This window comes from Cetorhinus maximus, chromosome 20 (genome assembly GCF_964194155.1).
Source record: "Cetorhinus maximus chromosome 20, sCetMax3.hap1.1, whole genome shotgun sequence".
Classification (NCBI taxonomy): domain Eukaryota; kingdom Metazoa; phylum Chordata; class Chondrichthyes; order Lamniformes; family Cetorhinidae; genus Cetorhinus; species Cetorhinus maximus.
This window is the reverse complement of record NC_135898.1, coordinates 10,716,538-10,728,599: the sequence shown is the minus strand read 5'-3', so window position 1 is coordinate 10,728,599 and position 12,062 is coordinate 10,716,538. Positions and strand designations below refer to the sequence as shown.

The 12,062-nt window shown below is 46.6% G+C and overlaps 1 protein-coding gene across 2 annotated transcripts in view; it reads right to left on the bottom strand.

Moving 5' to 3' along the window:
• The window catches only part of sema4c (sema domain, immunoglobulin domain (Ig), transmembrane domain (TM) and short cytoplasmic domain, (semaphorin) 4C), an 82,880-nt gene that overhangs the window by 60,536 nt on the left and 10,282 nt on the right, over positions 1-12,062 (bottom strand). The window contains exon 1 of one of the 2 annotated variants that reach the window (XM_078565470.1): positions 9,143-9,233. The exons of the other annotated variant lie outside the window; for it this stretch is intronic. The gene's annotated coding sequence lies outside the window, so the exon portion shown is untranslated. Of the gene's footprint in view, positions 1-9,142; positions 9,234-12,062 lie in introns of those variants that run through there. 2 annotated transcript variants of the gene reach the window in all.

The following is a 12,062-nucleotide window of genomic DNA, read 5'->3' as shown; positions in this document are numbered from 1 at the left end:
CAGTTACCCTATCGGATCTGCATGGCTCCAAACCACTCCAGGTGGTTTCTTCAGTCAGTGAACCCTACAACTGTAATCAGTGGTGCAATGTAGGCGAGATGTTAACATGCAGACAGGTGTGCAGTCTGGATACAACCACAGTCTGTGTCACGGTTACCATCCAACTGCAGTTCAGCCAACACAAATCCCAACTGAGCATTCATATCCAAGCAAGTGAGTCCTCAGCAGTGAGATCATTGCCATCATTAAACGACTCATCATTGACAAGTTCCCAGAGGAGCCTCATCCCCCTAGTCGCCCTGGCGTAATGCAGGTAAATGAGATCATGGCCTATTTCCTCATCACCATGCTGTATTGCGGGCAGATTAGATCATGGCCTGTTCCCAATTACATCATGCCAATGCTGCGGCAGGGAGCTTGCAATGTCTCCAGAACTCAGCGTGTTGTAGCACGGCGACTCAGCTGCTTCATTATCAGCACGGGGAATTCGACATGGAAGCAGCGCAATAAAACTCACAGGTCACTGGCTAATTGTTACAACACATGTATACCACAAACAGGCCACTCAGCCCAACTGGTCTATGCCAGCCCTTGTATTCTACACAAGCCTCCTTCCCTCCAACTTCATCTAACCCTGTCTGCTTTCCCTTCAATTCCTTTCTGCCTCTTTTTATCAAGCTCCTCCTTTAATACATCACGGTTATTTATTTCTTCTGTTACCAAGCTCCACATTTTTGGCATACTCTGCATCAAAACGCTCCTTCGGAATTCCTACTAGACTTATCAATGACTATCTTATATTGATGCCTGCTCCTGCTCCCCATCCTGGTTTCCTTGTGTTCAAGCAGGGCAAAAAAAAATGCTAACATTAAGACAGTGCTTCCAAACTGGGTTTGGACCATGCAATATTTATCAAATGGGTCAGTCTGTATCAAAAATCACACAGCTCAGAAGGTATTCCATTCAGCATATCATGTTTACTCTTTCAAAGATTGATCCGTAAATTTCTCAAGTAAAAGCTCTCTTCCCTTTGAAAAGCCACTGCTGAATGTGCTTCTACCACTTTTCAGGCAGTGCACTCCACATTCAACTCATTCCCTGTATAAAAGGGGAAGTTTTCTACGGTTTTATTTTGCCAGTAACCTTACATCTGTATTCACTGATAACCAACCTTTCTGCTCGTGGCAAGTTTCTCCCTATTTATTCTATCAAAATCTATCATAATTCTGCAACTCAATATTGAATCCTGCCTGGGCCTTCTTTGGTTGAAAGATAACAATTCCAGCTTCCCTCACCTCTCCATGTTTTTCACTGGTACCATTGCTGTAAATCTCCTGTGCACCCTCTCCATGGCCTCAACATCCTTCCTGAAGTGCAGTGCCCAAAACTGAACACAATACTCCAGCTGAGGTCTCACCAGTCCATTTGCTATGACAGGAAATATAGCACAAACTCCCTCATTTCATTTTCTCTCACGTTCATTGTTAACGCGAGTGATTGCCAACCTGCAGTCCATTATTCTCCCAAATGGGAAAGCTCCTGATGTACAGCTGGCTGCCCTCAGGACTCTCACCCAAGTGACCATAATTCACCTACGAGTACAACAGGCAGCGCTCATGAATATCTGACCACGCCAGGAGACGGGATCATGGTCAATCCATTCTCATGCGACATTCAAGAAGAAAACACTTTCCAGTGGGGGTCAGGAGCAGGAATGTTGGTTGATTCATTCCCTCGCTGACCAGCTAACCCAAGATGAGGAGTGTTGCCACCCTCATAGAAAAGCTTGGCCAAAGAGTCAATGAAGACAATGGTCAACAAACCAGGTTCACTACAACAAGAAAGTTTTCTGGTCATGATTGCAGTGCAGTTTGAGGTAACTTGCTGAGCACAAATTGATTCCTGCATTACCTACTTGACAAGAGTTACTACACTTCAAAAAAAAATACTGCACAGGCTGTGAAGCACTTGGGGCCCTAAGGTTGTCAAAAGCTGGTAAGACTTGCTTTTTGGAGTTAAAATCGGTGGGGAAGGTGCTCAGGAGCTGAGAATCTGTCTTAAAGCAAGATCTATAATCTCTCCTGCCCTCACCACCACCTCCATCCCCCACATATCCATTTACAATGTGCTATTTGCTTTTTAACTTATCAAAAAGATCCAAAGCACTTTTTTATTTCCCCCCCAAAGACAAGTTCAAGGTCACTTTTAGTTACAGAGCAAACCACAGAACAGTGAGTGTGTCCAACCAGACTGAGCGACGTGGCCTCTCTCTACAAGTGAAGGGCACCCGCCAGGGAAATGACTTGGTGGCTTCATGTTAAACACACCACACAGTGGCCAAGAAAGCCATTTGGATTGGAAGTGTCCCAGGTTCAATCATTGACTATATTTTAATCGTTCACGGGATGTGGGCATCGCTGGTGAGGCCAGCATTTGTTGCTGATCCTTAATTGCCACCGAGAAGGCGGTACTGAGCCACCATCCTGAACCCCTGCAGTCCATGGGGTGTCAATGCATCCACAGTGCTGGTCGGAAGGGATTTTGACATCGTGACAGTGAAGGAATGTAGTTACAAGTCAGGATGGCGTGTTGTTTGAAGGGGAACTCGCAGGTGGTGGGGTTTCCATGCATCTGCTGCTCTTGCCCTTCAAGGTGGTGGAGGTCACGGGTTTGAAAATGCTGTCAAAGCAGCCCTGGTGCAGTGCATCTTGTAGATGGTGCACACTGCTGTAACTGTGCGTCGGTGGTGGAGGGAGTGAATATTTGTGGATGGGGTGCTGATCAAGCTAGCTACTTTGTCCTGGATCACGTCAAGCTTCTTGAGTGTTGTTGGAGCTGCACTCATCCAGGCAAGTGGGGATTATTCCATCACACTCCTGACTTGCACCTTGTAGATGGTGGACAGGCTTTGGGAGTCAGGAGGTGAGTTACTCTCTGCAGAATTCCTAGCCTCCGAATGCTCTTGTAGGCACACTATATAAATATGGCTGGTCCAGTTCAGCTTCTGGTCAAAGGTAACCCCCCCCCTCCCCCCAGCATATTAATAGTTGGGGATTCAACGATGGTAATGCCATTGAATGACAAGAGGTGCTGGGGGATAGATTTTCTCTTGCTGGAGATGGTCATGGCCTGGCACTTGTGTGGAGCCAATGTTACTCGCACTCATCAGCCCAAGCCTGGATGTTGCCCAGGTCTAGCAACATATGGACACAAACTCTCAGAATAAGTTGTCACAAATGGTGCTGAATGCTGTGCAACCATCAGCAAACATCCCCACTTCTGACCTTATGGTTGAAGGAAGGTGATTGATGAAGCAGCTGAAGATGGCTGGGCCTAGGACACTACCCTGAGAACTCCACTGCAGTGATGTCCTGGGACTCAGATGGTTGACCTCCAACGACCACAACCATCTTCCTTTGCGTGATGTATGACTCCAACTAGTGGAGTGTTTTCCCAGATTCCTGTCGACATCAGTTTTTCTAAGGCTCCTTGATGCTATACTCAGTCAAATGCTGCCTCCATGTCAAGGGTGGTCATTCTCACCTCACCTCTTCAGCCAGTGTGCATGTTTGGACCAAGGCTGTAATGAGATCAGGAGCCGAGTGGCCCTGGCAGAGCCCAAACCCTGCGTCAGTGAGTGGGTCACTGCCAAGCAATTGCCAATTGTGAGCACTGTCGATGGCCCTTTCAATCACTTTACTGATGACAGAGTGACAGAGAGTCATCTGATAGGGCGTTAATTGGCCAGATTTGATTTGTCCTGTTTTTATGGACAGGACATACTGGGCAATTTTACATATTCCCGGGGAGATTCCATGGTTGTAGCTGTACTGGAAGAGTTTGGCTAGGGGCGTAGCTAGTTCTGGAGCACAATCTTCAGTACTATTTGTTGGCAAGTTGTCAGGGCCAATAACCTTTATGGTATCCTTTGCAGAATCTGCACTCCACTCAGTCTTCAGCCAGTATAGGGGCAGGGATGTGCCAATTGGCTAGGGGTCAGCCATGATCCCCGATCCTGACCACTACCTCCCAGAACATGTGTGCATCTGGGATGGGAATGGGGCTGGGCTCAGATCGGATGACCAATGCTCAACAATACATCCAGATAAGAGTGAGACAAGTGACTCCTTAAATGGATCGTTGGTGAGTACCTTTGAAAATGGAAGTCAAAAAGACGCAGCACCATTGGGAAAATGAAATATTAGTGGGATTCTTTGCAACAAAACCTTCGTGTGCAGTCTGCTGAGGGACTTTTGATAAACTAGATATCGAGAGCACATTTCCACTTGTGGGAAACTGAAGGCTGTTTGTTTAAAATAGTCACCAAGGAATCAAACAGGCAATTCAGAAGAAACCTCTTTAGCCACAGAGTTGTGAGAATGTTGTGGGGCTCACTACCATCAAGAGTAATTAAAACAAAGATTATAGGGGCATTTAGGGAAGCTTCGTAATCAAATGAAAGAAAAGGGAACAGAGGTTTACGCTGCTCAAGTTAGACCAGAAAAGATGGGAGGAGATGGAGTCTAACATAGATGCTGGCATGGACTCGTTGGGTTAAATGGCCTTCTCCTCTGCTGTATATTCTACGTGACTGCTGTAACCAGCTTCAGCCCATAAGAGTGCCGTCAGCAGCTGGCTGCGGCCATCCCTCCTAATACCAGATGTCCCCATAGGCCAGGCTCACATCACAGCCTTATCCAGGGCTGCGGGAACTGTATCCAGGGTCCTGAGTGGGCCCTTATCTAAATCATGACAATTCAAGATTTAATCACTGGGAACAAACAAGAGAGAGACAGCATTTGACGACTTCAGAAAATCTCATCTCAACTGTCCCACAGGATGTGCCTGCTTCGTTCTTCGTTTTATGAGTGCAATCATTCAAGTTCAAAAAATACAAAGCAAAACCTAGCATTGGTACTTTTTTTTCTAAGCTTCCTGGCCAATTATTTGCTGCCCTCATTACCTCCTTAAGCAACTGATTTTTACGGTTCGAGATATTGCACGCCCTCCAAATCGGGCTTGAGTGAGCCGAGAGAGTGAATGACAGCAGGGTTTCAGCAAGCAATAATGACAGCTGAGACCCAGCCCCTCAATCGAATGTCCAGATATACAACTCGCAGCAGGGGTCACTGGAGAGCAAAGAGGGCTGACAATCGTAATTGGCCTTTCTCCCCACTTTATCCAAAACGTACAAATTTATGACTCAAACTCTAGCCCCTTGCTAATCACCACTTGTCCCTTGGTGTACCGTTGGCAGCCTTGTCCATAGCTGCACAGGTCCTAAACTCTGAAATTCCCTCAATGAACCTGTCCACCTCTCATCTCTCCTTCTTCTCTATCACTCATCAAAATCTCATGGACCAAGCTTTTGGTCACCTGATCTATCTCCTTCAATGCCCGTGTCAAATTTTGTTTGACAATTCTTCTGTGAAACACCTGGAGATGTTTTACTGTCCAATATAAATGCAATTTATTGCTGGAGATTAAACCTTTGCTCAGTCAATCTCAAGATAAACTGATTGTGCCTCAAATAGGATGGAGTATTTATCAATGGCTCCCACCCTCAAGATTTTACACTTGAGAATTTTAGGACTGGGCACGCACACATCCTTACTTTCAGACCCAAGCCTAATTTTCCAGCTCTCTTCTCTCTGCTTCTAATTTCCTCTGCATCCCACCCCCCTCCTCTGTTCCTTTTACAAAGACACTGCTGTAGTGGGCTAGCCAGTCACCATTTACTAGTCAGGTTCATGCCTCATGAATGGCCACCTCATACAAGGTACCAGATGATTGCCAGCACCACCCCCCACCCCCCAACCCCTTCCCCTCCCCCCACCACCAGATTCCAAATCGAGCAGCAATCAACTTCGGAAGGGAAGAAATCAGGAAGAATATAAAACTAAATTACAGCTTTGAACAAATCAAGAATCCAGTCAGTTGTAATTAAGAACAAGGGGGCTCCATTCAGTCGGCTGTCCCACCCTTGAAATCCGTGCTCCATGTCCTCAGTTACACCTGGCTTGATTCCTGTGTACTACATTTCATTGTTTCATTAATAAAAGTGATCAGAAAAGTCGATAAAAATAAAGCTCAAAATTTAGTCTATAAATCGAAGACGACATTAATTTGATCATGGACAGGAGTTCGACAGAAGGTGAGCTCCTCCCTTTCTCCATCAGGGGCCTGGCGTGGAGGGTGTTGCATGCAGCAGTGCCACGCAATCATAGGTTAAAATGGTTCACGGAGTCCCAGGCTACATACTTTTTCTGTGGCCAAAGAGAGTCTGTGTTCCATTGCCCAAGGCTGCAGACCCTTTTTCATTTTTTGAAGGGGTTGCTCCTCAACTTTGGGTTGCACTTCAGGTGACCAAAGGTCTGGTGGGGAGGGGAGCGGGGAAGGAGGGCCACCTCCTCGTTAGCCTACTCCTGGGGCTAGCCAAGGTGGCCATCAACAGGTCCAGGCAGTGGGCGGTCAAGGGGGTCGTCTGCCCCCTGACTGTCTGCCCCTCTACCGCGGCGATGTTCGCATCCTTATGGCCCTGGAGCGGGAACACGCGGTGTCCACTGGTACGCTATAGGCCTTCCATGACCGGTGGACTGGGCTGCATCACCGCCCCGGGAAATGACATTTTGATTTAGTTTTGTGAGTTTCCTTTCATGCTTTTGTTTTAGTTAGAGTGCCTGTCAACCCCTCTGATTTATTGACTTTTAGTTTAATTTGTTGATTTTGTTTCTCAAAAAAAAGAGTCTAAAGGTGAACTCAGGCATTCTCAATCACATTCTTCACGGGCATTGCACTAAAGTTCCCTGAATGCAGCAGCAAGTCAAGTCTTAGAGCACACCGAATGACTGGTGTAGAAAATGAGCGGAGAAGAGATCAAAGATTACAACTAAGGTAAGCTGTTGTGGCTACATCAGATGAAGCTTTACTCTCAGGCACTGGTAAGAAGAATTTAGAGGGAGTTTTACTCTGCATTTAACTTGGGGTGACGTAGGCCTTAGGTGAATCACCTGAACTAAATATTTCAAGATACAAATCCTGATCATTATCCTTATTAAATTGAAGGGTGTTAAGGAAGGAATTGTGACTAATTTAACTAGGTATGTTTCATTGATTCAAATTGGCCACATGCAGGACTCCAACTGCTTGTGCGGTGAGTGTACATATCATCACGAGTCTCTGGTTTACGCTTTAGGCATTATCATGCAGCAAGTGCTCAGTAATCCAAGTTGGCAATTCCCAGCTCAGGCAGAACAGTAGTCAGTGACCTATGGTAACAACACTTTGAAGCTGCCCGCAAGGAGATGAGCTAGTTGATCTGATTGGGGGATATAGAGACAAAAGGTGTGTTCTGCAGAACGAGACCACAAACACGAAGCAGGCAGAAATGTCTGTACAACCTCACCGCCCCCCTGCCATGCCACAGCACCTCAAGTCCACCTCCCTAAACCAGTACGCATTCAGCAGTGCTCAACTTGGACAAGGCAGCCAAAATCATGCCTGAATATGCATGGTCTGGTGCGGTATGGAGCGAGGCAAAGCACACTGGTGTGGTTTCCCTCCATGCTTTGTGCCCTGATGTTGCACAATGGCCTCTTCAAGGGCTGAGGAACAAAGAGGAGGTTCCCAACGCTGGTCACTGTGACCTCTACAAAAAAAATGTCGATATTTGGGAGGAGCCACTACTCTGCCCCACCAAGTTGAATACTTGGCCAACCGTCTGGCATCACACGAGGTACTGCCAGCTGGAAAACACAGTAGGGAAGCGTGTAGCCACTCATGACATCTACACTTGCTTCCCACATTTGGTAATGAAGTCATTGACCCAGCCATCAGGCATCTCCCGAGAGCTTCTGGTGTGTGCAGGGAACTCAATCAAACCCACTTGCCACAATATCATCAAGGGGTGTGTGTGTGTGTGTGTGTGTTGAGCTTCCATGTGATTTACAACAAATCAAAGACAGGAGAGGTAGTCAACACAAGCTGTGTCTCCTGTTGCTTTAGATCAACTTGTATTTCTCGTAATACAGGATGCGTAGGTCTGTAAATAGAATACATTGCATCCTGGATTGAAAGCCAGAACCGAACACATACAAAAGACATGAGCAACAACAGGAGTGGCTGTATCACTGAACATGGATTGCCCGAAGAAATACGGTCACAAGATACTTGCCAATGTGGTGGGCTGGCTGGGGTTGGGAGTGAGTAAGGCTGTTAGACACTGAAAGGAGCAGGAAGAAAATGCACGAAATGCTCAGCAGGTCAGGCAGCACCAATGGACATAAGCAGTCAACGTTTCAGTCGGTGACTGTTCCTGAGAACCAGTTCAGGAGTCATGGCTTGTACTGAGGGAGGGTCATCAATCTGTAATGTTTACTGTTTCTCTACACAGATGCTACATTTTCTGCTTTTATTTTAGATTTTTAGCATCCACCTTCAGAAGGAAGCAAGTTGGGTTATTAGGCCATTAGTAGAAGCTATTTACTTGCTCTCCTATGAAGTGCTCTCAAATCATACTCTCAGAGATGACAATTGGGATAGCCACTCTCACCAACACTCCGGTACTGACAAGGTTGTCCCCATACTGGAGCTCAATTTCACTTCCCCTTGGCTCTTCAAGTCTCAAAGCTTAAGCTATACATCCTTATAAACGCCAAGCCAAATGTATTTATTAAATATCAGCTCTTCACTCACTCCTATAGATGCAGTATTATGCATCCAAGCTCTGAACCTCACTCAGATCCCAGTCTGCAACTCACTCCCATTACTCCTTACATAAACCATCCGTATACCTTCATTACATTCGAGCCTGTAACTTGATCCTGGTTTTAGCAATTACCTTATAATACATTTTGACTGAATTATGATCCTGTTGTATAATCACTTGTGGAAATACATTATCCCTTTTCAGTGACAGGACAATCTGTTTTATAAATGCTCTGATGCATTTACAGCACGAACGGTTGATGCTCTTTCTATTTAATTTCTTGCATGTCCAATTATGCACTTCAACCCACTCACGCAGAAACCCAAGGCAGCTGCTGAAAGAGCAGGCAGAACATACCACAGGCATGGAGCTAGCATGGCTAAGCAAGTCAGTAACACAGGAGGAGGGCAATTAACTTGACATTCAGCTACTCACATGCGTTAATGCAGCTGTTGTGCACATCTGTCCGAACTTCAGGCAAGAAATGAATGCACAATGTCCTGATCAAGAACAGTGCAGCAGTAAAACAAAACTGGGATAAAAGAGGAAGAGTCTCAAATGAGCCTGCACATAAATCCCACTGCAATGAAAGCAAACCACTCCCCTGCTGATTACTTACAGACATCTCCAACAAGGTGGCTTTTGTTTCATTTCCATCTGCACATGTTAAACATTACCGTATGCAATAGTTGTTATATTACATAACGAGAATAAAGCAAATCAAAGATTTAAGAAGAGATTTTATGTCAGTAATCTTCATAAGGAACCCAAGTGGGGGGTTTTTCACCCCAGGCTACTGTTTGTCTTCAAGGTACTGACTTTCACTGGAATACAGTCTCACAGAGATTTCCACAAACCCTCCAGTAGTTGGCCGAGCTCAAGACGCTGGGTTGGAAGCTTGGTGCGACAGAGGGGACACACTCAGCATCCACGGAACTCCTGCACACGGTGGTGCTGAAGTTCAGGCTTGGCTCTGGATGTCTTCAGCAAGCAGAAAAGATGGTAGCATCAGCTTACTAAGGATACGTTTCTTCCCTATAATCAAACAATAGCAACTCACTCCTAGGCTCACCTAAGAAAGTACACGCCTCCCAGTACCAAGCATTACACACTCGGAAGGTCGTCTCCTGGTCTATACTGAATCGGTTCAGCTCAGCTGAAACAAAATGGTTCCACAATTAGCCTCAACATTGCTGTGCTGAGTAAGGGTTTGAAAACAAGTATTCAGCCATTTCTAATCATCGAGTGCTCTTTGCCGGAAAACGCATGTGGTTTTTTTTTTTTTAAATATATTATTTCATGGGATGTGGCCAAGCCAGGATTTGTAGCTCCTGCCAAATTATATTTTTATTCATTTTACAGGATTTGGGCATTGCCAGCGAGGCCAGCATTTATTGGCCATCTCTGATTGCCCTTGAGGTGGTGGTGGTGAGCTGCCTTCTTGAACCACTGCAGTCCCTGCAGTATAGGTACACCCACAGTGCTGTTAGGAAGTGTGTTCCAGGATTTTGACCCAGCGACCGTGAAGGAATGATGATACATTTCCAAGTCAGGAGGGCCAATGGCTTAGAGGGCAACACTACCACCTGGTATTCCCATGTTACTGCTGCTGCCCACCTGTCCTTCTAGATGCTAGAAGTTGTGGGCTTGGAACATGCTGCCTAAGGAGCCTTGGTGAGTTGATGCAGTGCATCTTGTACATAGTGCACACTGCTGCCTCTGTGTCAGTGGTGGGAGTGAAAGTGGTGGCTGGGGTGCCAATCAAGTGCGTTGCTTTGCATGGGACGGTGTTGAGCTTTGAATGTAGCTCCAACAGCACTCGATCAGGCAAGTGAAGAGTATTCCATCACACTCCTGACTTGTGCTTTTTGGATGGTGGATAGGCTTTGAGGAGTCAGGAGGGGAGTTACTTGCTGCAGGATTCATAGCCTCTGACCTGCTCTTATAGCCACAATATTCATATGGCTAGTCCAGTTCAGTTTCTGGTCAACGGTAACCACCAGGATGTTGACAGTGGGGGATTCAGTGATGGTAATGCCACTGAACGTCAAGGACAATGGTTAGATTCTCTCTTGTTGGAGATGGTCATTGCCTGACACTTCTGTGGCACAAATGTTACTTGCCACTTGTCAGCCCGAGTCTAGATATTGTCCAGGTCTTGCTGCGTTGGACATGGACTGCTTCAGTACCTGAGGAGTCACGAATGGTGCTGAACATTGTGCAATCATCAGCAAACATCCCCACTTCTGACCTTATGATGGAAGGAAGGTCATTGATAAAGCAGCTGAAGATGGTTGGGCCAAGGACACTACCCTGAGGAACTCCTGCAGTGATGTCCTGGGACTGAGATGATTGACCTCCCACAGCTGGGTGCTAGGTATGACTCCAACCAGCCTAGCATTTTTGCCCAGATTTCCATTGACTCCAGTTTTGCTAGGGCTCCCCGATGCCACACTCGGTCAAATGCTGCCTTTACAAGATCAAGTACCGGTCAAGGGCAGTCACTCTCACCTAATCTCTGGATTTCGGCTCTTTGTCCCATGTTTGGACCAGGCTGTAATGAGGTCAGGAGCTGAGTGACCCTGGCAGAACCCAAACTGAGCATCAGTGAGCAGGTTATTGCTAATGAAGTGCCACTTGATAGCACTCCTGATGGCCCCTTCCAACACTTGACTGATGATGGAGAGTGGACTGATGGGGTGGCAATTAGCTGGGTTAGATTTGTCCTGCTTTGTGTACAGGACATACCTGGGCAATTTTCCACATTGGGAGATAGATGCCAGTGTTGTACCTGCACTGGAACTGTTTGCCTAGGGGCACAGCAAGTTCTGGAGCACAAGTCTTCAGTGCTATTGCTGGAATGTTGTCAGGGCCCATAGCCTTTGCAATATCCAGTGCTTCCAGCTGTTTCTTGACATCGCATGGAGTGAATCGAATTGGCTGAAGACTGGCATAGGTGATGCTGGGGACCTCCGGAGGAGGCCGAGATGGATCACCCTCTTGGCACTTCTAGCTGAAGGTTGTTGCAAATGCTTCAGCCTTATTTTTTGCACTGCTGTGCTGGGCTCCTGAGGGTGGGGATATTAGTGGAGCTGCCTCCTCTACTGAGTTGTTCAGTTGTCCACCGCCATTCACGACTGGATGTGGCAGGACTGCAGAACTTAGATCTGATCCGTTGGTTGTGGCTCTGTCTATCACTTGCTGCTTGGTACTCATGTAGTCCAGTGTTGTTGCTCCATCAGGTTGACACCTCATTTTTAGGTATGCCTGGTGCTGTTCCAGGCATGCCCTCCTGCACTGTTCGTTGAACCTGCGCTCATACCCTGTCTTGGTGGTAATGGTAGACTGGGGGATA